The following is a 24,669-nucleotide window of genomic DNA, read 5'->3' on the forward strand; positions in this document are numbered from 1 at the left end:
TTTTGTAAAACTAATTTTAGCATCAGATACTAAGATTATAGCAGGAAAATCTATGTGTACACTGGTTCAGAAATACTATAGTGAAGAGAAAAATCTCAGAGGAAAGATAAGGAGCAGAGTTAAGGGTGAAAGAAGAGACGAAACAAAGGTACTCTCTAGGCAAACTGCTTGTCCTCAAGCTTGCACTATCCTTCATCAATAGGTGGTGATGGTAAAAATCTGCTATTGAATAAAATGTAAATAATTTCTACCTAAATCATACAAAGTCTGACTTTGCTCTATGCAAACATCTCAATTTTATCTGTGGGACAGCTACTGTAAGCCAAAGTAAGACTTTGGAATTGATAATCCAGCTCATTGAATTCACTCTTCAGTCTTTCATTTTTTATACTCATGTGGTCAGGAGCGTGAACAGACAGATGTCTTTAGTTTGATTATAAATATATATCTTTTCTTTCTACTATTCCTTGTTTGATACAAAAATCTTCATCCACTCCAAATCCAGCCTGTAAGAAATTTCTTTGCATTTGCATGAAGACTGAGCTAGCTTGCATTTCATGTTTTTGCTTTTCCAAATGAATGTATATCTCTTCTCACATGATCAGAATAAGAGGCCAGTGATGTACACAAGTGCTGCAGCTTTATTGGCAGAATGCAATATTACTATGTAACTATGAGGGACTTGTGTAATTCTGCGCATATTTTTCAGCTTTTCCATTATATGAATTTCCCTGTGGTACATAGCAGTAGCAGATACATACTAAACACTCTTGATGAATTGATGGAAGTTATAGAAACGATCATTTCCTAATGGTAAGCAGGAATTAATATCTACAAATATTAAAAATATACCTATTATTAGCACCTTATATGCAGGCCATTTAGTAGAGTTCACTGAAGAGAAAGCAAAAGTCCAGATAAAATTTTCTTATGCCCTTCTTGAAGAGCCTGCAATGAATTTTAAGCAGAAGACAAAAATTAGAAATTGTACTCCCATACTGCATTCATATTTTTAAAACAGAGTCATAGAATCATAGAATCATAGAATGGCCTGTGTTGAAAAGGACTTTAATGATCATCTAGTTTCAACTCCCCTGCTGTGGGCAAGGTTGACAAGCACTAGACCAGGCTGCCTAGAATCACATCCAGCCTGGTCTCAAATGCCTCCAGGGATGAGACATCCACAACCTCTCAATTCAAACACATTTTCTTTCTTTCTCTCTTATTCTGAAAAAGCAGACAGCAAAGTAAGATAAAATAAGTCATGAAAAGCTGAAGAAAATTAATCCCTTATTTGAAACTTTTACATCTGTCTTACAAAATCAAATTTTCCTTTCAGAATTTTTAAGCATCTTTTTATCCATCAAAAAGGAGGATTTTTTCCCATTTGCTGTTGAAATAAGACTTTTTAAAATCAACCAACACTCAGATGTAGAAATTCAATCTGATGAAAAAAAAAAGCTAACTGCATCATTAAATGGTAGTATCAAAATAAGAAAACATTCATTGTGTAAAATGTTTACTATACATGAAAGGATGTGTAAATGTAAAGAAGTATAATTGTCAGTTACAGTAACAGTTACAGTGATCCTAGGTGCTACAAACAAATCTGAGTGAATGATTTATTCCAAAAAATAGCATTTTATACTATTATTTTCCATTTCTGAAATTGTTGGTTTGGTAGATTCCCAACATTTCATGACTTACAGTAGAGATCACTATGATTTAATGAATCTGCATGCATTCTTCCATGTGAAGATCCTCATGATATTTATACCCCCAAAATAGAGAAGTACTCTCTTTGCCAAGTAAACTGTTAACACTCTGTTGATGCCTGAAAAAACAAAATCTTTCTAGGTTTGGAAGGGGCAAAGTAAACCTGCACTGGTGTGTGATCTCCATAGTTTGGATCTGAATTCTGTGTACTACATTTTTTTGAGAAAGACAACTGATAAATTAGAAAATAGTAGCCACTTCCCCCCCTTTATCAGACAATTTTTCTTATTTTTTTAATTATTTGCTTTCTTCTTTTTAGATTTATCACCTCAGCTGCTGCACAGCTAGATATATATAATGCTAGCACTATGCTGATTTTCAGGCTTCTGAGAGGACTCCAGACATAATTCACAGGCATTTGTTCAAAGGTGCGTTTATAATTTTGGAAAGCTTTTGAGGGATCAGCCTCTAGACTTAATATCCCCTTAGGAAATGGAAATTCTTCTGCCATATGGAGATAGTTTCATCTTGTCTCCCTCCCCCTTCCCAGTGAACTGGTGTAGTCCATTTAGCTTCAGAAAGCTGTCAAGGCCAGTTATAAATCTTAGACTCTACATGTGATTTTTGCCAAAGATCAGTAGAAGAGAAACCATGAAGCAGGTCACAAACATTTGCTAGGAGATCTCAAAACATATCAGCATGGAGCATATTCCATCCATTCCATCCAAGCATACGTCAAATCCCAGTAACTTTTGCAAAATGCTATTCTTATTACCTACCAACTTTGCCATTGACACAGTCAGAAAAAGAAAATTTAAAAATCAACTGCCATCCACTACTTTCTAATTTCGTATTCTATCAGAGGGCCCTAGGTTCCTGCCTGAATTCTACCTAGCTGTAAGTGGTAACATAGTGTGGCAGGCAGCATAAACACAGTCAGCACTATGCCTACAGGGGCATATCACACACAAAGATGCTGAAAATAATGTGAAGTGGTGAAAGAGAGATTGCTATATTCAGAAACCAAATTTTACTCTGGTTTGAAGGATACATTTGAGCAGGTTTAAGAGTCTTTGTAGAGATGGCTAGTTTTGTTCTTCTTCAGGCAAGAAATATTATTTAAAGGAGATGAGGATACAGGGAAGATTGTGCTTTGAAGAAGACTAGGCTATCCCCAAAGACAGGGCAACCTCAGAAGAAGGCATAGAAACAGAAATGGAAGAAGAAAAGGAAGAAAAGAGATAGTCAAGTTATCCTGATGCATCCAAAATGCTGGGAGAGAATAATTAAAGACAAAAGCAAAATGAAGCCAAAACTATTCAACAGAAAAGACAGGAGTGATGTCTTGACCCAGTAGATGGCAGTGAGGCTTTTGCTCTTGCATTCAGTCAGGACATAAGTTTACCTTTTATGTCACAGTTGAGGAAAATCTCAACTTTGACCTGAGAAGAAACAATGATAAGATTTAAACAGGAGTTGGTGAAGACTGGAGCACAATACAAAGGGGTGAGGCTTAGTATGAGTCCTATGAATTACATCAGACTTCTTGACAGTGACCAACTTCTTATGGAGCTGCTAAAAGAAATGCTGATTTGTGCATAAGACAAAGAAAGCCAGAAATGTGGAGTGATTTTAGAAAAAATGAATGGTTTTCAGGCAGTAAGGACGTTGTAGAAGCAATGAAACAAAAGCAATGGGAAACTGCTGGAGAAGATGTTGCTGCAGCAAAAAAAAAAAAAAAGAGAAAATAAAAGACAGACTGAGCTAGAACAAAAAAGAGGAATAGATGGACATGGGTGTGTACAAAGATGGAAGGCACGCTGGGGAGAGAAAAGAGGGAGAAGACATAAAAATATCACTGATAGTGTAAGCCGACCAGGACTAGGGAAGGATATTGGCATTCATTGCCAAGAAATGGCAGGATTCCACTTAGGAGAGAGTTTGGTTTTTGCAGCACCATATTTCAGATACAATTAGGAGTCAGGAGGATATAAACAGAGAAATATGCAAGTTAGTCTAAAGGGATAACCACACACAGGATGGAGACTGAAAAACATTTGGTAAGTGGATTTGGATAAAGGATGAAAGTGCAGTGGAAGAAAGGAAAATGCTCAGGAAAGATCTTTGCAAAGAGTATTTCTACACTGAGAGAGGTGTTCCTGTGCAGGTCAAAGCTGGCTGGAATGTGTGAAACCCACCAAAAGGAGATGAATTGCCTTCAGCTGGATACCATTCTGTCACTTCTAGATCACCATTAATATAAGATGTAGGTAGTTCATCTTAGTGATACACTGTTTGTTTTTTTTTCATGACAGTGTACTGATATAACTACAGGAAAGCATAGAGAAAGACTTGTGGAGGGAGGATGTAACAAAGAAATTAAAAGTGAAATACCTATGTGTTAGGTTATGTGACTGAAGCCTAAACATATTAAGCAAAGACCCAGGGAAGAACAGAAGAATATAGATGGGCAGAGGGACCCTCTTAATCTATCCAGATCCAACAGTTTGCTTTAACTTGGCCACTCTCCAAGAGGAAAACCACCAAGGGGAAGACAAGCAAAGGAATGCTGTGTGCACTGAGGGTCACTGCCTCCATAGGCATAGGGCTTACTGTGGGATGCAAGGAATAGAAAGCTGTGCAACAGTGTGGTACGGGATATATAGGGGGAGGACCAAAGAAAAAGGGAGAGATCAAGATGGATACCAGAGAAGATCCTTGCAACCCTGAGGCTATATCCTCGGGGTGGTATGAGTCCTGCAGCCCATAAGGTTTGTCTGCTTCTAGTTTATGTATAGGAATGCATTTATTTTCATACACATACGTATATTTATATTTGCATTTATTTTTATATATTCCCTTTATCTGAATAAATGTTTGCTTGAATCCTGAATGCTTGTTTGAAAGTTATTTTATTTTTTAAAATTTATAAATAATGTCTTGACGTTACTCCTGGAAACTCTGTAATAGGAATTATCTTACTTTCTGTAGATGAGGAGATGTTGTCAGTGGACTGATTTGTTTTGCTGGCATGTCTCCAACCAGCAGCAACTTAGTCAGTGTTAAGAAAGCTGGCCTGAATAGATGGTGATGATATACAATAGAGTTCTGAACTTCTTTTTGTTTTAGTGAAATTATATTTTCAACATCTGGAGCAATTCTAAATTGTCAGTCACAATATCGTAACATACAAAGTATTTGAAGATCATAATGTTGTCCCTTAACACTTTGATTAATTGATGACTGTCTCGAATCCGCTTACGTCAGAGTGAGTGTAAATGGATTTAAGTGTAAAGAAATTTGGCTTAAAAGTTGTGGTTCTTCAGTTGTACTTCCCCATGGAATTCTTAAAGGGCCTGTTAAGTGTCACTTTGTGTGGTATTAGAGAATGACATTTGAAGCATTTTTTATTTGTCAGAGATTGGAGTGGATTAATGCTTACATGATTGCAAGGATATGTCAGTATTAAGCTAATGTCGCACTCTGTCAACATACTAGAATGGCTGAACTGAATGCTGTTAAAATTAATGGAGTTTTCTTTTGTATAAATTTGAATAGATTTTGAATGTATCATCTTGTTCTATATTTGTTATAAAACTGTTATAAACCTCACCCCTTTGTATTCTGCTCCAGTCTTCACCAACTCCTGTTTAAATCTTATCATTGTTTCTTCTCAGGTCAAAGTTGAGATTTTCCTCAGCTGTGACATAAAAGGTAAACTTATGTCCTGACTGAATGCAAGAGCGAAAGCCTCACTGCCATCTACTGTAAAGATCTCCTTGAAAGATTGTGTAGAACTCAATTGAATCTAAAAGCAAGTAAAGCTGAAGAACGTCTTAAGAATATAGCCTTGCTTTCTGGCCAGCCATCCCTGAGTATACCATAGCCCTTAGAGCAAGATGTCACTAAGGTCATAGTGATAAAATTCCTAGTTTACACATCCTGTATTACTCAAATATACCAGGTATATGTATGATGTTTATGGAGGCGAATTCAGGTGAGGATTTCTTTCATTCCTGCTTAATCTTTTTAAGTAATAGTAGTAATGATAGCTATAGCTAAGGTAGGATAGAATGTTCTGAATGCCTGAATTCAATTGCTTAAAATATCACCACAATCATATATGTGGAACTTTTCCATGTTTGTTCTTCATTTCATGTATTCACCTCTTAAAGAATTTTCTTTGGAAAATTAAGAATTTTTTTAATTGCCAAATGTATGAAGAAGGTTGAGAGAGCACAGCTATTATTTTAATAATGCTAAAGATCATTTCTGACTTTTCTAGGAGGAACTTTTGATGCTGTGTGAATCTGTAATAGAAACTGAAGCTTATATAATTTTTAGTCCTAAGCTTCAGAATTCTCATATTGGTTGTTAATAATCTGAAAATCAAAGGGTTTATAACTGGGGAAATCTTGGAACATTTAATTAAGGAAATAAGAAAGTATTAGCCTGATATTTTCTAGAGGATGTACCGAAGCAAATGTCCAAAATCACTTCTAGAAGAGCCAAGTTCTCTATCATCATAGACACATGTTCAGGGGGAAAAAAAATGACTTTACTGTTCCAGAAGAGTTACCCTGATATTTAGCTTAAATCAGGAAGATTCAAGCTAACTTTTAAATATATGTGACAATGTCAAAGAAAATGTCTCAGATATTGCAGTGATCTTGGGTAATATTAGTCTATAAAAATAGCAATAAAAAATTGAAACACCAGTGACATACCAAAAGGCTCTGAAGCTTTAATAGCAAATCAAAAGCTTTCTAAAATCTATGAGCTCTTCAATCTTTGGAAACTTCTTCAGAAAAGTGCAGTAAATGTACTATTATAAAAGTACTCAATGTTCTACTATTGAAAGCCTAAATTCCAAAGAAGTAATTATTGAGACCTCTGTAGATCTTCTGAAGTTTCTCCATAATCTTTTCTATATTAAAAATATGTTTTCATATTTTAACTGTGGAATATTGCATCTTACATCAGTTTTTCATGAAGGAACATGACTGTATTTTTACTATGTACTCATCAATGCATATGTTGATGGTGGAATCCGTGTAAAATCTCTATTTATTGTAAGAGAAGCTGGCAGTGAGGAATCTGTTTGCTGATAATCAGCTACTCTGTAAGTGTAGCTTACGCTATAAGTGCTCTCACAACCCAAAGAACAGGTAGATAATGCTGAAGGGCACACATCTTCCAGTAGTCATTACCCACACAGCCGCAAAGCAATGGGAGTCTGATTTGGTGTATTACTAAGGAAGCTGTGGAAGCGGATTGTAAATACAGATGATTACTTCAGGCAAGTTCAGCTGGCATGGAAAATGCGGCAAGATTTGTTGGAAAGGGTATGATTATGTACTAAAGAATGACTGAAAAAAAAAAAAAGTTTCCTTTATTTATTTTTTTTTTCCTGAATTTTGCTTTCCAGCTTTTTCTGGAACGTTGATTCTAGTAAAATTCATGCATGCATATAATTTCTTGGGTCAGGAACAGATCCAGCTGATAATTAACTTTTCAGTTAGTTCTCTGATCCAGCTCATCAGGTAGCTACTGGAAAGTAAGATCAGTGCAAGAAAAGTAGCAGGAATGAGACCACTCCCCTCTGGAACCAGCCCCTGTTTATGTCGATTTGGAGAGATCACAGACCTGTAGCCAGAGCAAGCCAAGGATGTTATTTCATCCAGTTTGTCAAAGGCAGAATGACAGATTAATGCAAACAGTTACAGTAACTTCTGTATTGCTACATAAGCTCCTTGTGTTATTTGCTCTGAAAGACTGAAATGTAGTAACACTTAAATTCCATTCTAGCTTCAGAAAGGTAAGCAAAAGTTTTAGAAGGCAACCTATACAGTTTTTAAATGTAAAGGAACACAAATTATTTTTCAGTTAAGACCATGATGTTAATTCTTAAGACCACCTAGTGGTCTTTGCTGCATGACTGAGATAGACATTACTTCTAAAAAAAACAGAGAGCATTGGAGTCACTGAGGACAAAGCAGGAAGAAAATTGGTTTTAGCAAAGGTGAGCAGGGCCATGATCTACAGGGCTACTTGTACTGCTGTTGATGCATGAGCAGGAAAGAAGTCAGACATGAGCCTGAGTGGATAACTAGAAAACAAAAACACATTTTTGTGCACAAAATACATTTGCTCTGGAAATCATTGAGAGACAGTAAATGTGGAGAATCTGCAGTGCCGTTTTTCAACTGTTTATAAAATCTTGGAGTCAATTTAATGGCATTTCTGTTTGACTGTTTGGATTCAATGTGGCAACTTTTGAATGCCACATCCAGTCACTTCCAAGAGATGTTCTAAGCATCAGTGGGCAGAACCCTAAGGGTCTGGGTGGAAACCAGAACACTACACGATGAATAAGGAGACACACAGAGCCCCTACATCTGGTTAGTAGAATGAGCAACTTTAATTGTCCACAGATCAAAGGCTCACTCTCATAAAACATTAACACATTCCAGCAAAACAATGTCCCTTGCTTTAGCTATTCTCCTTGGCTTTTACAATATAGCATCAAAGAGGAGGACACATTGGGAAAATACAATTATGAATGACATATGGAGTATGGTCTACTGGATGGCTGAGAATTGGGAACACTGGGAAACTCTAAGTGGGATGTAGGTCCCAAGACACTCCCAAGGAGAGGGAGTGAGTGGGAGAGCTTGATACTATGTAGGAGTAGAGCTGTGGAGCTGGGCACTGTGGAAATCAGGACATGGGAGTGTAACACTGTTATTGGTATATGCATAGCTGCAGACTGGGAAAAAGAATCCTTTGCCTAGAATAAGGGATGCGTAGGAACAGGTTAAAGTAGTGACAGTGGATTATCAGATTAATCAAGCAATAGAAAGAATGTCTAAAAATGAGTGAATAATGGTAAAATAAATCTTGAATCAATAAGAACAATAAAATGGAGATGTGCCAGTAGTACCACTGGATAATAGCAAGAAAACTTCTACAATGGCAGGAACACTTCTACAAAAGCAGGAACTTCATAATGCAAGAAGAAAATATGACTTATCTGTGCTTCACACTGTCCCATTACTTGACCGTTAAAGGTCTGAAATGAAATCCATTTGGTATTTGACTGATATTAGTTCACATTGGATTAAGACTTAAAGATTAAGAACTTGATGTATTAACTTGCTTAATGTTTGTAGTAAAGAAGATGTACTTCATTTTTCTGCATCAGTTTCTGATTTAACATACAAATCACTGTATTTTTACTTTATTTCTGTTCTGGAAAACTTATTAGTACCAGAAGAACTAAACTACAGAGAAAAAGAGAACAGCAAGAAAACATCCAGAATATATAAATGCCACTTCCAATAATATAAAACTAAACAATTTCCTTTAAAGATCCCAGTTTGTAAAACACTGAAATGAATTATGTCCTATTGCATTAAGAGCTAAACACTGCAATTGGCACAATAAATCTTTGACTTCCATATTCATTCAGATGAAAATCTGAATTGAAGTGATAGCAACAGAATTTTTGCATGCAAATAATTTGGGAAGAAGCCTCAACAGTTTCTCACGCAATCTGTCTGGATATGTTCTCATGCTATTTCCACTGGACGGACAGAAAATCACTCAAGGCCTGTGCCAGGGATCCTGGAACTTCCAGCCAGTATTGGAATTGCATCAGAAATTCTGCTTTTCATTTAAAATAAAAGGAATAAGATTCAAGTCTCTTGATCCGGGAAGAATATCTTGAGTACCTAGTCTAGGCGCAATCAGCACCTAATTGCAGGGAACAATTTTCTTTTTTAGCACTGGAACACTGGAGTCATGGAACTGTAGATTGAATTGAGTTGGAAGAGACCTTTAAAAGTCATCTAGTCCAACTTCCCTGCAATGAATGGGAACACTTTCATCTAAATCAGGTTGCTCAAAGCCCCATCAAGCCTGACCTAGAATGTCTCTAGGGATGGTCATCAACCACATCTCTTAGTAACATCTTCCAGCACTTCACCACCCTTATTGTAGAACACTTTTTTCTTATATCCGATATAAATCTCCCTTCATTTAGTTTGAAACCATTCCCCCTTGTCCTATGACAACAGACTCTATTAAGGAGTATGTCCTGTTCTTTCTTAACGTATCTTCCAGGAGGATCTGCTTCATGATCTTCTCTGGCACAGAAAACTTCAAGATCCACACTTTGAGGGCAGAAGGGCAATCACCTTTGGAAACAAGAAATCCAGTTGTAGTGACTCTTTCACCCCTTCAGAGGTGCAACTGACAGAAAAACCATGCTATATTTGGGATATGATGGTGGTGCAATCTTTCCAGATCTAAAGAGTATTGGAGAGAGATCGTTTGGTCAGAAGATAAAGTCAGTGAGATAAGATTCTTCTCCTTAATTCATCTTCCAAAACAAACTAGTCTGATGTGTTCTGTAGGAAAACTTTTTCCAGATCTATGAATAATAACAGAAGAAGTTAATAGTAGAAGAAGAACAAAATACATCATGGACTCTAAAATGAAAGAGGTGCAGATCATTGCCTCTAACTCGGGATGAATGGGAAGTTCAGGCACCTGGAAAAGCCTAGCAGCATGCATGAGGTCCTATAATTGCCTTAAATATATGACCATGCAGTTCCTTTAATAAGAGTATATATGAGGGCTGCTCCAAAAGTAATGCCTCCTATTTTATTATGTTGGTCTGCAACATCAGAGGTGGGTGTAGGTGCTATGACAGTAGAGGCTGAAGCTTCCTACTAATATTCCATTACATTTTGTTGCCATGTGACAAATGGCAACAGGGGGGGCAGTCTCACAAAATGCTGTCTGATGTGGAAGTGCAGGTGAATCAAACACGGACCGCTGAATACCTCCATGCATAAAAAGTTCCTCCCATTGACCTTCTGATGCTTGCTGAACATTGATAGAGACCAAACATTGGGTATGGCAAAAATGTATAACTAACAGTGGCAACAATGTTGAAAAATAGTGTAGTTAAGAATTTGCTCTGTCTAGTAGTGTTACTGTGTTCTTTGTATCTGTTGTGATTTTTATGAAAATAAATAGGAGGCATTACTTTTGGAGCATCTTACATATTATTCTGTTGAATTCCAGATGAGGTGCTGTAACAGGTCTAATTCTTTTGCCTTGTCTGCTGTACTCCAAGCAGTATTTCAGGTGGGATCTTGGATGAGTATCCAACTAGGAGACAATCTTCCTTAATGTACCAAATGTCTGTGGCATGTGTTGCATATTTCTTCCATACATCTTCAATGAATACGTAGGATGCTGGAGATAGAACTGTGCTTTCAAATGCAATTTTATTTTCCAGGTTATTTAAGTCAAGGTGAAAGAACCATGCCATAAATCTGGTTTAAAGGGCATGCTGTGTTTGAGGTATTCAGCCTTTGAGAGAGGTGCACAGCCTGGTTTTCAAGAGTGTTCTATGTCTCACCTAGACAGGCTTCACTGCTGTACAATTCTACTTTTACTCAGGAGCAGAAATGTCAACCATATTCATACTGTGTTATTTTCTTCAATAAAATCAAGATGGATTACAAGTTGGAAAGCTCTTATTGCTACAAAATAACATAATTGAAGTACCTTTGAAAATGCAAAAGAACAGTTTTATGTTAGGCCCAGAAAAGCAAACCACAAGTCTATTTCGTATATTACTATTGTCCTTAAGGACAAAACTTAATGAGGCATCTTAGACAGAGACAATTTAGGGAACAACAACAACAACAACAACAACAAAACCTGTGATGATTCTTCTCTCACTTTCCAGAGACATGGAGGTCGGCGTTTCACTGATACTAATAAAAGTCCAAAATAAAACTAGATAATGGCCATAAGCATTTCAGAAAAATCAAAATAGTCTAACATTGGTGTCATGTCATAATTTTGTCATAAAATGTGCAATAAGTATACTGGTGTTTTATATTATGCTTGGACTCAGGGAAAATCTGGAGATTGGAGGATGGTTGGACTAGATGATCTTGGAGGCCTTCTCCAACCTCGGTGATTTTATAATTCTATAATTCTATGATTCTATGACTCTGGGAAGATGTATTGTTTTATTTCTTCTCAATGAGCTAATAACTTTTAATGCATTTTATCATATGTGATGTATAGAAACATTACTTGCTTGTGAACCTTTTTTCTTAAGTTTCTCTAGGTGTTGATAATATAGAGTTTAGCTAAAAGATAATTAGTCTGCCTAAATGTATCAAGAAAAAGTAATACAGAAAGCAGTAAGTAGTAAATAAAAAAGCAAGAAGAAGGCCTAGTGATTCTAAATACTTAGAATATTGCACTGCTTATACAAAAATAATTTAAATTGTCCCATGAACATTTTTAATTTGTTTATTGTTCTAAGCAAAAAAGGAAATGAAAACATCTCTGATGGAAATGTGTTTGGCCACACATTCCAGTCCAAATAATGCTTTTCTTATTTCCTCGTTTCTTTAAAATAAACACTCCTCAATGAAAAGTTTATCTTTCTGTGCCTGGAATTCTATTGTATTAGTCATTTTGCACAAAAGCACAAAAACACACAAAAGCAGTGAACATTTAGTGTGTGTGCTGTGCTGCAAGGAGACATAAGGCATTTATTATAAATGAATTCCAAATAATTAGTGTAAGAAATCATGAAATGTACAGAGGAGAAAAGACTGCCTGAATCGTATCACAAACAGGAGGGATCCAGGATGTTAATAGGCAATCTGCACCACAGCTATTCCCTGAGGGGTCTTCTACAGGTGGTTCATATTTCTAGAGTAGAAATGTACTCTGTATGAAATGGAAAATTTCTCTTAAAGTTTTTCCACTACATCATTTCAGTTTTGATTCTTCTTACCTCTGTTGTAATGTCAAGAGTTAATGGGAGAAGCAGAAAGAATCAGGAGTTGAATGACTGAAGCCTAAAATTTCAAGATTAGCTGGTGTATATCAGAAGATGGGACATGCCAGAGTCAACTTTATAAAATTATCTCTTTGGAACTTTGTGCATCTTATATTGTATAAAAGAAAGTAGTTTCTATTTTGGGTTTTTGTTTTGTTTGTTTGCTTTGCATGACACAAAGCTCTTTGTTTCTAAAAGATTTGTAATCTTTATTAGGCTTATACTGAATTGCTTTATCAAATAAAGTCTTAGGAAATAGCAACTTATGGGACAAATGAAAAAGAAAACCAAGTATCCTTTGAAAGATTTCGTTTGGAAAATGATATGTACAAAAAAACCTTCCTGCCAGAAAGAAAGCTGCTCCAAATTTCTGGCAAGTCTCAAGCTTCTTTACTGCTGTAAAGCCTATTCTCTCTGTGAGGAACATCATTTTCTGGATTATCATGGTACAGTTTGTGGCTGTTGAAGTCAGAGAGCATGCTAATATTATTATTTACCCCATGTGACCCTGACAAGGAAATAAACAAAGGTAAATTTTTCATGAGTGTGTGTTTTTAAATTGCCCAGTAAATTAATTTAGTGAACAAAAAGTTGATGGAATTTACTAAGCCACAAAAAGGGAAAGTAATGAAGCATTGATAGATCATCCTTAAAACTTTCCAAACTTTTCAAGAGCTGAAACAAACCTTCCGTCATTAAATGACTAGTAAAATGTAAAAAACTAATATAGATTCAGAAAGTATTTCTACAAGTTCATAGAAAAACATTGCAGAATAGTTTTGCAACTTGAACCTTAGTGCATTGTTCAAAACTCACTAAAACCATTTTGAAAATGCTTAGATATTTCTCTTCTATGTAGAAGAGAAAGTCAGAAGAAGAAAATTCCTCATGCGTTTAGTCCAGCAAGTCTTAGTTACATTCACAGGCCCATAAGTCACTAAGTCAAAGTTTCCCACAGGCATTTTATTCTGGGCCTGTCTCAAAGCCACTGAACTCAATGTGAAACCACCTGGTGACTTCATAGACTTTGGATCAAGGTCCAAGCGGCTACTGAGTGAGCTCTATAGGAGACTTCATATCCTGAAAAAATGATCTCATTTATGAACAAACTTCCTTTCTGGGAAGTTTCACGTATTTTCAGTGACTATTCAAAGACTTTGGTAGGTATGGACTAATTCATACCATATTTCAAAATTCAGATTTCTCTAACAAAAATATTGTAGATATTTTACTATCTGTAATATCTCCTATTTAGACTATGAACATCTATCCACCAAATAACAGTTTATGGTATGTCTCTGTACTGTGCGTACTGTGCAGTGACCCTAGGGCAACTAAGAATCATCAGACTTCCTGTTTAGGTGTGCAAAGAGAGTCCATATGAAGCCGTTTACACAGGCTGTCTGTGGAAGACATACCTTATCTGAAATGCTGAGGCTTACTTATCTGACATGTTAGACCTACTTGCTGATCCAAGAAATACAGCTGATTGGAAAAAAAGGCAAAAGAAAATAAAATTGACTCCAAACAACAAGACACGCTTCTGCACACTTCTGACAGCACTGTGATTTACTACGTGGTGCTGCTTTTGATAGCCTTGATATTCTTTCAGGCTGGAGGCACGAGGAATAAATCTTGGATAAACTCTTCTTCTTCTTGACAAGCATAGTCAAGATTTCATTTTAGATGGCAAGCATGTCAGAAATTGGATTCTGAAGTATTCCAATCTCTGAAATTATTGTTTTGGTGTATTTAAACATATAAAATACATTCATGAATATCCAAATGAAACAACTTGTGAAGAGAAAGACTCAAATTTGTTATAGCATGTCTTTTTTCATGCCACTGTTTGCTATTCATGGAGGGAATCAGTACGAATATATATATTTTTTCATGAGAAGTTAATAAGAAAGTATCAAAAGAGAAAATGCTTCATACAGAGGAGAAACTCAGGGAGTCACAGTAAGAAACTTCATCTGATTGTTTTTCTTGAAAGCTTTTACTTTTAGAATTTTAGGTGCAAAAAATGTAATTTAGTCCAGTATACTATATTTCCCTGTCCATTACAGTTCTACTCTGAAGTAAGACTATGAATCCATATAAATACTTTATATTTGACTAAAGGAAAGTTTTTTTTTTTATAAAATCTATCTAAAATAAATAGTTGAGACTGGGTACAGATTATTACTGTAAATGAGTGACGTGTTCTACCTGTAATGAGGAGGGAAGGGGTGAACTTGGTCCTTTACATAGAACTATTCTTAGCTGATATAAGTAAATGAAGATACAGATGCATAGTTTAAAGTTTATTTTCACCTATCAACAGTAAGCTTACCATCAGAGAACAGCAGTGAACACTACTTACCTCCACTAAGATCAGCTTTATCTTATTAACACTATTGAGAAAAATCAGAGAAAACAATAGACAAAACAAAACAATGAAATATACAAAAGAATTCTGTGTCTCACTGCATGTGACTTCCAAAATATTATATGAGCCATAATCCACAGGAGAGCACAGATGTTGTAGTCCAGTTTCTTGGGAATTTTATCTGCATCAGATTTGTAAAAGCTCAAGTTATTCTACTAAAGAAAAAGTGTTCTCAGTTAATAGCTAACACAGATGTCAGTGGTTAGATATGTATCACAGTTGAAACTTTTAGAGATGTATTCTTCTTGGGAGACAATTGCGTACACATTTAGAGATTCTATGCTGGAAGAAAGCCTTTTTTCAGTGGTCTTACTAAAGTCCCTTCTTTATAAAACTTCTGACACTAAGTTTTCATTGTAATTCCAAGATGCAGTCAGCTAGGAAACTGATAAACTCTGAGCTGTAGCAGTTCCATACGATCCGTTTTAGCTGAGAAAATAAAGAGTTTTAAATTAAATCAATAAAGGTAATTTTATTTAGACATGAATGAATCTTCACAGAGCAGTATCTCTTCAGTAAAGAAAAGTGGAGAATTATTATTTGCAAGGCAATAATTTTTCCCTTTTTTACAAGTTAAGTGATCTACTAATAGCATTCACCTCTCTCTTTTACCAGACTTAATATAATTTGACTGAAGGTGAGTTCAAATACATAAAGGGAAGTTTGTTAGAAAAGTAACATGTTGCTATTTATCTATCAAGATGGGTGTTCTGTCATCTTTAAACACAAAAGTTATGACTTGACTGAGAAATATGTTATAAAAACTACAAGAATCTCTGAGGAAAGACAAATATGCCATGAGTTACTGTTTAAATAAAATTTTTAAAAAAGCTATGGCAGATGTGACGATATGTTTTGGCCTCATATGAGGTTTCTCTTAGAACTTGACAGTGAAGCACTCTCCAGAGTTGCTTTCATGCTGTGAGAAGGGTGGGAAGGGAAAGAAAGAGAGAAGCAAGCTGTGGGAGTGCAGAGTTTTACCCTTGAATACATCAAGGAGTAGTATTTCTGAATATCAGCACTTACACATCAGGATTACAGTTCAACAGTGTATAAATAATTTTGGATGGAAGTCCCCGTATTGTCATTTGTTCTCCTCAGGGCAAGAATGTTTTCATTCTTGTATTTTGACAGCCAAACAGATTTGCTGCAAAAGAACAGTTTGTAGAGTTTTCCATTTTTTAATTGTACAAGACCCAAAATCTGACATCTATATCATTTCCCCGTGTCTTCAGAAGTATCATTTTTGGGGAGTTGGTGTAATCCTGGATTCCCACATGAACTTCAAAGTCAACAAGATTGGCGAGATTTTACTGCTAGTATTCCCACAAATTCATGGAGTGCTTCTTTCAAAAGAAAAAGAAACAGATAAGAACAAGAAACAAGAACTAGTACAACAAGAATGAAGAGACTGCTCTCAAGTGAATTTGTCTTCAACTTATAAAGGGCATGGACATCCATTTTTAAAGTAGGTTCACATTCATTGTTCTTTTTGGTTCAACATCAGTTTTGTTGGTAATTTATAGCTGAGGTGATATGTTGCATCACATGCTGTGTAGGTCCCAATTAGGTTCCGGTTCCAATTTGATAATCAGCTGCAGGTAAGCACAGATGGGCTAAAACTTAGTTTTGTACCTATGATAAAATGATTAGGATTGTAGCCATAAAAAAGGGCTGAGAGATCTTCTCCTGGTAAGAACTGATCTAACTTCATATTAATTCTTAACAGTAATTTTATAATGTCATTTGTCCAGCAAATCTTACATAATAAGCAGAATTGCGTGTTTTCCCTGGTGTGCTTAACTCAGCTAGTTCAGTGAGGGTACTCATGGACTATTCTGTACTTCTTGAATATATTGCACATCACTAAGATGCATACTGAAAAGCGTATTGGGTACTTAAAATGCAATCTCAATGTGCAATTATTTTTTTATGAGAGAATAATATTTCAGGAAATAATTCTCACAGGGAATGATAAAATGTTAAGTAATAACTTTGAAAAATTGTTTGATATCAGGTAAAGATTGAATATTTTATGGCATTCGTTCACAATGTGACAAAATTGTTTTTTTTTAAGGCAGAAATATGGTAAAAAAATAGCAAGTAAATTGTATGCTTAGAGAGAACATTATTATATATTTTTCACACAGAGGAGAGAATTGGGGCCTCTGTTAATTGTTCTTTGATCAATACAAGTAGCAGAAGAAATATTTTACATGTCTAATTATCTTGGTGTGTTGCACTTTTTGATGCATGGATAACTTTTAGAGACTGTACAATAAACTGTATAATAAAATTTTGACAAGACCAATGTTTTTGAATTTAAAAATTTGTGAAGCCTAATAATCAAGTATGAGATTCCCAGAAAATGCTTTAAGTTGTCTATATGAATAGGAAAACAATATGGAAAAGGAACTTGAGAAGTAAAGAGGTATTTTTATGTGAAAGTAATGGAGAACAGCAGAACAAACCCTGTATGAGCATTTTCATCTCACAGCTTCTCATCTCATCTCTGATTTTGGAGATAGCATTCATTCCTTCTGTGGACTTACAGCATAAGCATCTTGTGGCTCTCATCAGCATTAGGGAGAGCATCTGAAATAAATCAATTAGTGTACTAAATCAATATGATGTATGTGCTGAACCATATGGATTTTGTGCACTGAGAAAAGGACAAACATTAAAGTATATTTCTACATATGTGCTTTTCTCAAAACTAGTTTCAGATTACTAGATACCAGCATGCTTTCTTAGGAACAGGCAGTCAGGGGAGAAAATTATAACAGCTCCGTGCTTCAGCACCGGAATGAGCTAACAGGACAAATATATGTAGGTCACCCCAAAAGTAATGTCTGCCTTCTATTTCCACGGAAACTACATCAGATACAAAGAGCACAATAACATTATATGAGTGAGAAAGTTCTCAGCTACAAATCAGTTGATCTCTCTTGCTCAGCCTCCTTAAGAGGACTCATGTACCATCTATTTCCCACTACAAGCTCTAGATTTAACTCCAGAAATTCTCGAGCAAGTTATATCTCTGTAATGCTGCCTATACAGGAAGAGGATTGAAAGACAAATATCAGGTATGCAAAATGTTCCAGACTATTACTTTTGAATGCAGTTTGAGAACATGCTGGGAGAGAAGAGAGATTTTTACTGAGACAAACATGTTGGTTTAATGTTAATGAAAACCCAGAGTAATGTCACAGATAAAGAAGAAATTACTCTTCTCAGCCTTAGAAGTGAAAACCTTGGGCTCACAAGCACGAAAAGATCATTGTATGAGTATAGAGCTCATAACATTTGTTGTTTTCCCAACAACTACAGATCTCTGATGATGTCATGTGATGGCTTATTTGTGCTTTGCATTCTGGACTGCTGTAGTTTAACTCTGACTGGCAGTTAAGCACCACATAACCATTTCCTCACTCCTTGCAGTAGGATGGGAAGAGAATAAAAAAAAAAAATAGGAAACAGGTCCTCAACTCAAGTGTTGAAACAAGAAGAGTTTCATAAGAAAAGGAAAAAGTAAAAATAAAATAAAACTAAAATAAAAACAAACAAGTGATGCAATTTCTCACCGCCAGCCAACCGATGCCCAGCCAGTTTCCACAAAGCAGAAGCCCTCTCTCCACTCTCAGCTTCCACATGGACAACTCATCCCAGTTTTATTGTTCAGCACGAAATCAGATGTCAGGAAATATTTCTATGGTCAGTTTGGGTCAGCTGTCCTGTCTATGTCCCCTCCCATCATCTTGTGCAGCTTCACCTCCTTTCTAGCCAAGTAGCATGAGGAGCCAACAGTCTTTGACTCAGTGTAAACACTGCTCGGTAACAACATTGATGTGTTATTAGCATTATTTTCATCCTAAATGCAAAACACAGCACTTTACCAGCTTAACTCTATCCCATCTGCAACAAAATACTGATTTATTTCTACGGGGCAAATTCTTGCCAGAAGCTCTGAACAACTTCAGCCTATGTGGTAGCATAGGAATGGATTAAGAGGAAGAAGAAAGGTGTTTTTATGCACTTGAAAAAAAGAGTTCTACATCTGAGCATAGAAGAGATCTCTGTATCTTGCAACCAGTAGCTAGAAACTGCTTTGCTCTTATATCTTTGAGATGCCAGTGACAAAGTTCATTCACAATGTTGATAATACACGTAAGCTGTTTGTTTGATTGCTTGTTTTACATATAAATAAAATTGTTCAGGAGCTACATTTGAGCTAATCTGAGAGCAGTAAGAACTGTGAACTTGTACCCCAGTTTTGCCAGTACGTGTGCAGACAGCACCACTAGACATCTTCACACACTGAGGAAGAACAAAGAATGCAGCTTCCCAATCTTCCTCATTGCCTAAGACACCATCATTAGCTGTACGTAGGATACGGGTGCCCTCAGCTTAGGTCAGAGTGCACTTATTTGGTTCATCTTTATCTAGACAACTGATGCAGAACACCTTCTCTTCTAAATTCAGTTAATTTTTTTTAAGTTAAGTTTTACACAACAGAAACAATTTTTCTAGATGGATGGTTGATTTCTTACAGACAAAGAGCACACTGAGAATAAATTAAGCACATCTAAATGGAGAAACAAATCACTCAGCATTTCAAAAGGCTTTGTTAACAGTAAACAAACAGCTCTTATGTCAGAATTAGTGATATCACAACAAAGGGCTTCTTATGCTTTATACAAATGAGATATCATCAGTCTCAGTATGATTGTTACACCTGTTTTTATCTAGAATAAATGAATAAAAACCCTTTATATGAATTCCTTTTCTAGTTCTTGTAGCTGTAGTTAGTACTAATAATTAGCCCTTTATTAACAACTTCCTTTAATAGTTATGTGATTCTTAAGATGTTTTAGTTCACAGCAACAGAAACAGGTGACCTGTTCCATTGGAGACCAACAGGTATTTGCTGGACTATTCCTCTTGAAGACTTCAATGGACAGAACAGTCACACTCTGACTCAGAGAAAAGTCAAAGAATCATGCCCTCTTCTCAAATATTTTTGAAGAAAACTCCAAAATAATCATACTCAACAGAAATCCAGTTATCTTGTGAGAAAAACTGTTGTGATTCTAATTACATTGCTATGTATGAAGAGGTAGCACAGTAACACCAGCTTCACATGGGAGGGCTTTTTAGGCTTTATTTGTCATTAAAGCAGATCAAAACAGATTAATTTACAAAACTCAGTTGGCAGACATCTAAAAAAAGTGTTTAAAAACTATTGGATTAAAACAATTATTCAGTGACATTTATTTCTTACATAACTTTGACAGATCCTTTTTTTTTTTCTGATAAAAAACAAAAGAAGAAAACAATTATCCATCTCAAGGGTCAGAGGCAGGGGAGCTAAAGAGATCAGTTTCTCAAACCATCTTATCCCAGTTCTACTGTGGTACATTTTTTAAATCTTGCCTGGTGTAACTGAAGATAGGTGTTTCAAAGCAAGTCTAGTGCAACAATTTTAAGAAACCATACAAGTTAGTGTCTTGAAAACATGATAAGGACCTTTCCTTATTTGTTTGTTACATATCATCTTTCTTCAATGAGGCAAGGGATTTGTGACATAAATATTCCATGGTTATTTAATTAAATCCTTTGTTGTAAACTGAAGAAGATGATTTAAGAATGCATGGGCAAGCCACACACTGCCATTTCCTAACTTGATTTTTCTCCCAGTATTGTATGAAAGACACTTAATAATTGAAACAACAACAACCAAAGAAATAAAGCCCTGATGGCAGTGCAGTTGCAGGGGGTGTCATTGTAAAGTTTGAATTCCCCTAGATCTGTATTAGTTGTGAGAGTTGTTGTCTTTCCACAGAAAAGGTAATTCTTGGCAAATGTTGGCTATACAAAGCAGGTATTGTAGACAGAAGTTGTGGACTGTATTTAAAAGCTGACATGAGATTTTTTATGTGCCCTTCCTTTCTCAGCATCCCTGAAATATAAAAGCAAATATAATTGCCTCTGTTCAGTTTTTAAGGTATGGATGGTCTTTACCTTTTCAGATATCCCAAGATACTCTGCATAGCACTCAGATACTAGTCCAGAAGAGTGTACGTATGTCTCCTTTCTGTCTTACGTCTTGTCTACCAGCCTCCTGTATGTGTCTTGGAAAATCTGTACCAGACATATACATTTATGGAATTCTACCATGCTCTATGGGTCTGGACTTATGCAGTGACTCCAGACTCCATGACTTCATTTCAGGGAATCATTCACTGAACCTTCCACAATAAATTGCTATATTCTAACATCCTGTATACCACTTTAGAGATTGAACATCACCAAGTAGTGTCAAGGAGTGTACTGATAAAGGTATTAGCCACTGAGCAAAGGGCTATATCAGAAACATTTCTCTTCTACTAGTTGACTAGGTGATGTCTTGTAAACTGCTTTTAGATCAGAAGCTTCATTTCTGCATTTTCTTAATGAACATGCTAAACAGCTCCTTTCTAAAATCCTCTGACCTTAAGGTATTAAGATGTATAGGACTTTTTTTGGTAGAAAATAAGCTATATTCATTACTTCTTTACAAGCACCGACAGTTCTCTTCTCCAGATAGATGTGGTAGGTGGGAGAAGAAGGAGGTACCACCATACTGATGGTTTGCCATGCTCTCATTTTTTATTTATTTATTTATTTATTTATTTATTTATTTATTTATTTTTGGTAGAAAAGAGATTTAAGATATAGAAATGGAGTGAATAGAAAATACTTCTCAGATGCCAGTAATAAAAGAAGGTTTGGCTACAGCCATCTCTAAAGAATTTTTCCTGGTTTAGAAGGCATAAAATTTGGTCTTTAGGTTGCCATTGTGATTTGGGTGAGCTAAGCCAGAAATCTTGTGCTTTAAAATATTATTTACAACTAATAAAAAAATGGCATATTTTCTCCAGAATTGCTGCTGGAGACTGGTATTAGTGGCATTGCTTTGAAGGCAGAAAACATGGAAAAGTTCTGTCAGAACCAGACTGATGATGCATTTGTACTTTGTTACGGTTGTGGACAGGCCACAGCTAGCAGTGTTGCGGAAATTGTGGAGTCGGGTCTCCACAGATGATTGAGCTGAAAAGCAGAGTAAATTAAGTCTTTCACAGATATGTGCTGCTAAGATTAATTTAATTTACTACTAGTATGATGTTCTTTATGCAATTCTGAAGTCTTCCATGAGGATTCATCCAGAAAGTCAAATTTAAGAATTGTATTTCCAGAAATTGGTGATAATGGTAGAGTAGGGAAAATACAGACCTTATAGTACAATAGAAATACAAGAGAATAGAGAAACTAAAATTTACGTGCAATTAAATTTCTGAATATCTATCAATATTGGGTAGATGTTATTTAGTTCTCATGGAGAGTTAAACAGAGCTGCAGTTTCATGTGGCCTGATAAATTGACTCTGCATTTCATACTTCCCCATCCCTTCCATTCCCTTCCTTGCTCTCTGCTTTGGGCTCCCTGTGTCTACTGTGCACCAGCCAACAAATCCCTGTAGCAGTAGGTGGCTCAAAGAAGACGTGCTTGTATTGTGGTTTAGCTAAGTAGTTGTATCACTCAACTAAATCAAAATCCTATATCAAGTATATGCAAATATGTAAATTTAGTATTAAATATTAAACCCTCTTCATGTGAAATATCTAACAGAATCTAATCAGAGAGTACTGAAATCTGACAAGCACCTATGACATCCCACCATGAGCAATTTTAATTTACTAACATTAAAGGAGAAATACTCTTAGAGAAAGAAGTGGATAGTTTTCTATCAATTGAGTGATATTGAATTTGCTCAGAGGTGTGTCTAATGAAAGCTATGAGGCAAGAAGAAAGAGATGGAAGAAGGTCAAAGGCAGGGAGATAAAGGAAATAGATAAGGAAAAAATAACACAAGCCACTTCAGCTGCAGCAATCATCTAGACTAATTCAGTTGCTCATACAATCATAGCTTAAGTTGTAATTTTTGAGGACCCGGACAGTGAACCCAGGCATCTTGTGTTGATGTGTAGTATTTCATGATAATTGGAACACCAAACCTTGAGTATCAAAAATAAGGTTTGTAGCAAGTAGAAGAAAAATATAGCAGAAACGTTTGGATGAGGCTCTGTATGTCATCAAGCACAGTTCTGTCATGCATATGCCTTGAGAAAACAGAGTACTCTTCAGGGCAGTTATAATCATATTTGTTCCTCAACAAGTAAGAAATGTTTATTTTAGAAATTAAAATACGGACCTTCTGAGTGCAAGCATGTGAGAAATCACAGTGATCTTTCCAGATCACTCCAGATATTTCATTCTAGCAGAGTCATCTTTATATATGAGACCATCAATTTCTACTGATGAAGGAGGTACTCACTGTAGCACATTCTGTATTCAGAAGCATTTGTTAATAATTTTCCTATTTCTAATTGCATTCATACTTATAAGATTTCCTTCTTAACACAACTCAAAGGTTACTGTCATAAAGATTGGCTCTGGTCTGTATTACAGAACAATACTGTTAGCTTTTGTTGTAAAGGCACAGTTCTTAATAACACTGAGTGCTCTGAACATACTGAAAAAATATACAAGCATATATTAGTTACTGGACAAGTACAGTCATGCTTATCAAACACACACACACACAAAATTGCTTCCTAAATATCTGACAGAAGAGCAGATATGAGTCATCCTCAGCATCAACGTGGCTGTCACTCTTGCATTTAACACTGAGCAATCCTAAGATATTACCCTTTCCATCACAGCTGCTATCATCCATTACATCCAGTTCCCTGGAATCTGTTAATCAACTTCTAGAGCTTCTTTTTCCCTTGTTCCAAACAATTGACTCAATCATCATTTTAATTTTCATTTTAATGAAAATTTAATTTTACATTTAACACTAACATCCACTACTAGCCCCAGCCAAAAGAAAGAAGGGGATAATTGCTTCTTAAGGCAGACCAAATAGATTTACATGTTCTATGATGTTCTTGGTTCTCAGAGGAGAGAACAACTACCAAAATATTTTAGAAATACATCAAACAAGAACTGGAGGTAGCCATATGACATGCTTATCATCATAAGCTAACTGAATTTTCTAGTTAGAGAGCTAGAAATGGGAATCTTTATTCCTGGTGGCCTAAGACTTCCTCTTATCCCAACATTTTCCCTTTAAAAAAGAAAAACAAACAAAGCAAACAAACAAGCAAACAAAAAACACCGCACCACAAACAAAGAATGCATTAGGAAAAAAAACAACAACACATTTACTACATTTCCTTAAATCACCATGTCAGTGCAATAATTCATCCCACTAGTACCTTGTACTGCACTTTAATCAATAATCCACTGAGGAAACTGAGGTACACATAACATTATTGAAAAGAAAGAAGAGGAGGTAGAGGAAAGGAAAGAAAGAGGTGAAAAGTACTAAGTTACCTTCAGGAGTATTTTCCCAACAATGTATTTCATCGTAACACTCAACAGTATTTTTGTTTCACCATCGTAATAATTTTTCATCTGCTCTGTTCTGTGGAGAAGCTGATTGAGAATGGTAGGGGCTCCTCTGTTTAAATACTTCTAAATGAATGAAAAGAAAATGAAATTCTCCTCCACAGTTCTTACTGTTAGACTCAGGATA

Source organism: Meleagris gallopavo, chromosome 2, assembly GCF_000146605.3.
Source record: "Meleagris gallopavo isolate NT-WF06-2002-E0010 breed Aviagen turkey brand Nicholas breeding stock chromosome 2, Turkey_5.1, whole genome shotgun sequence".
NCBI lineage: Eukaryota > Metazoa > Chordata > Aves > Galliformes > Phasianidae > Meleagris > Meleagris gallopavo.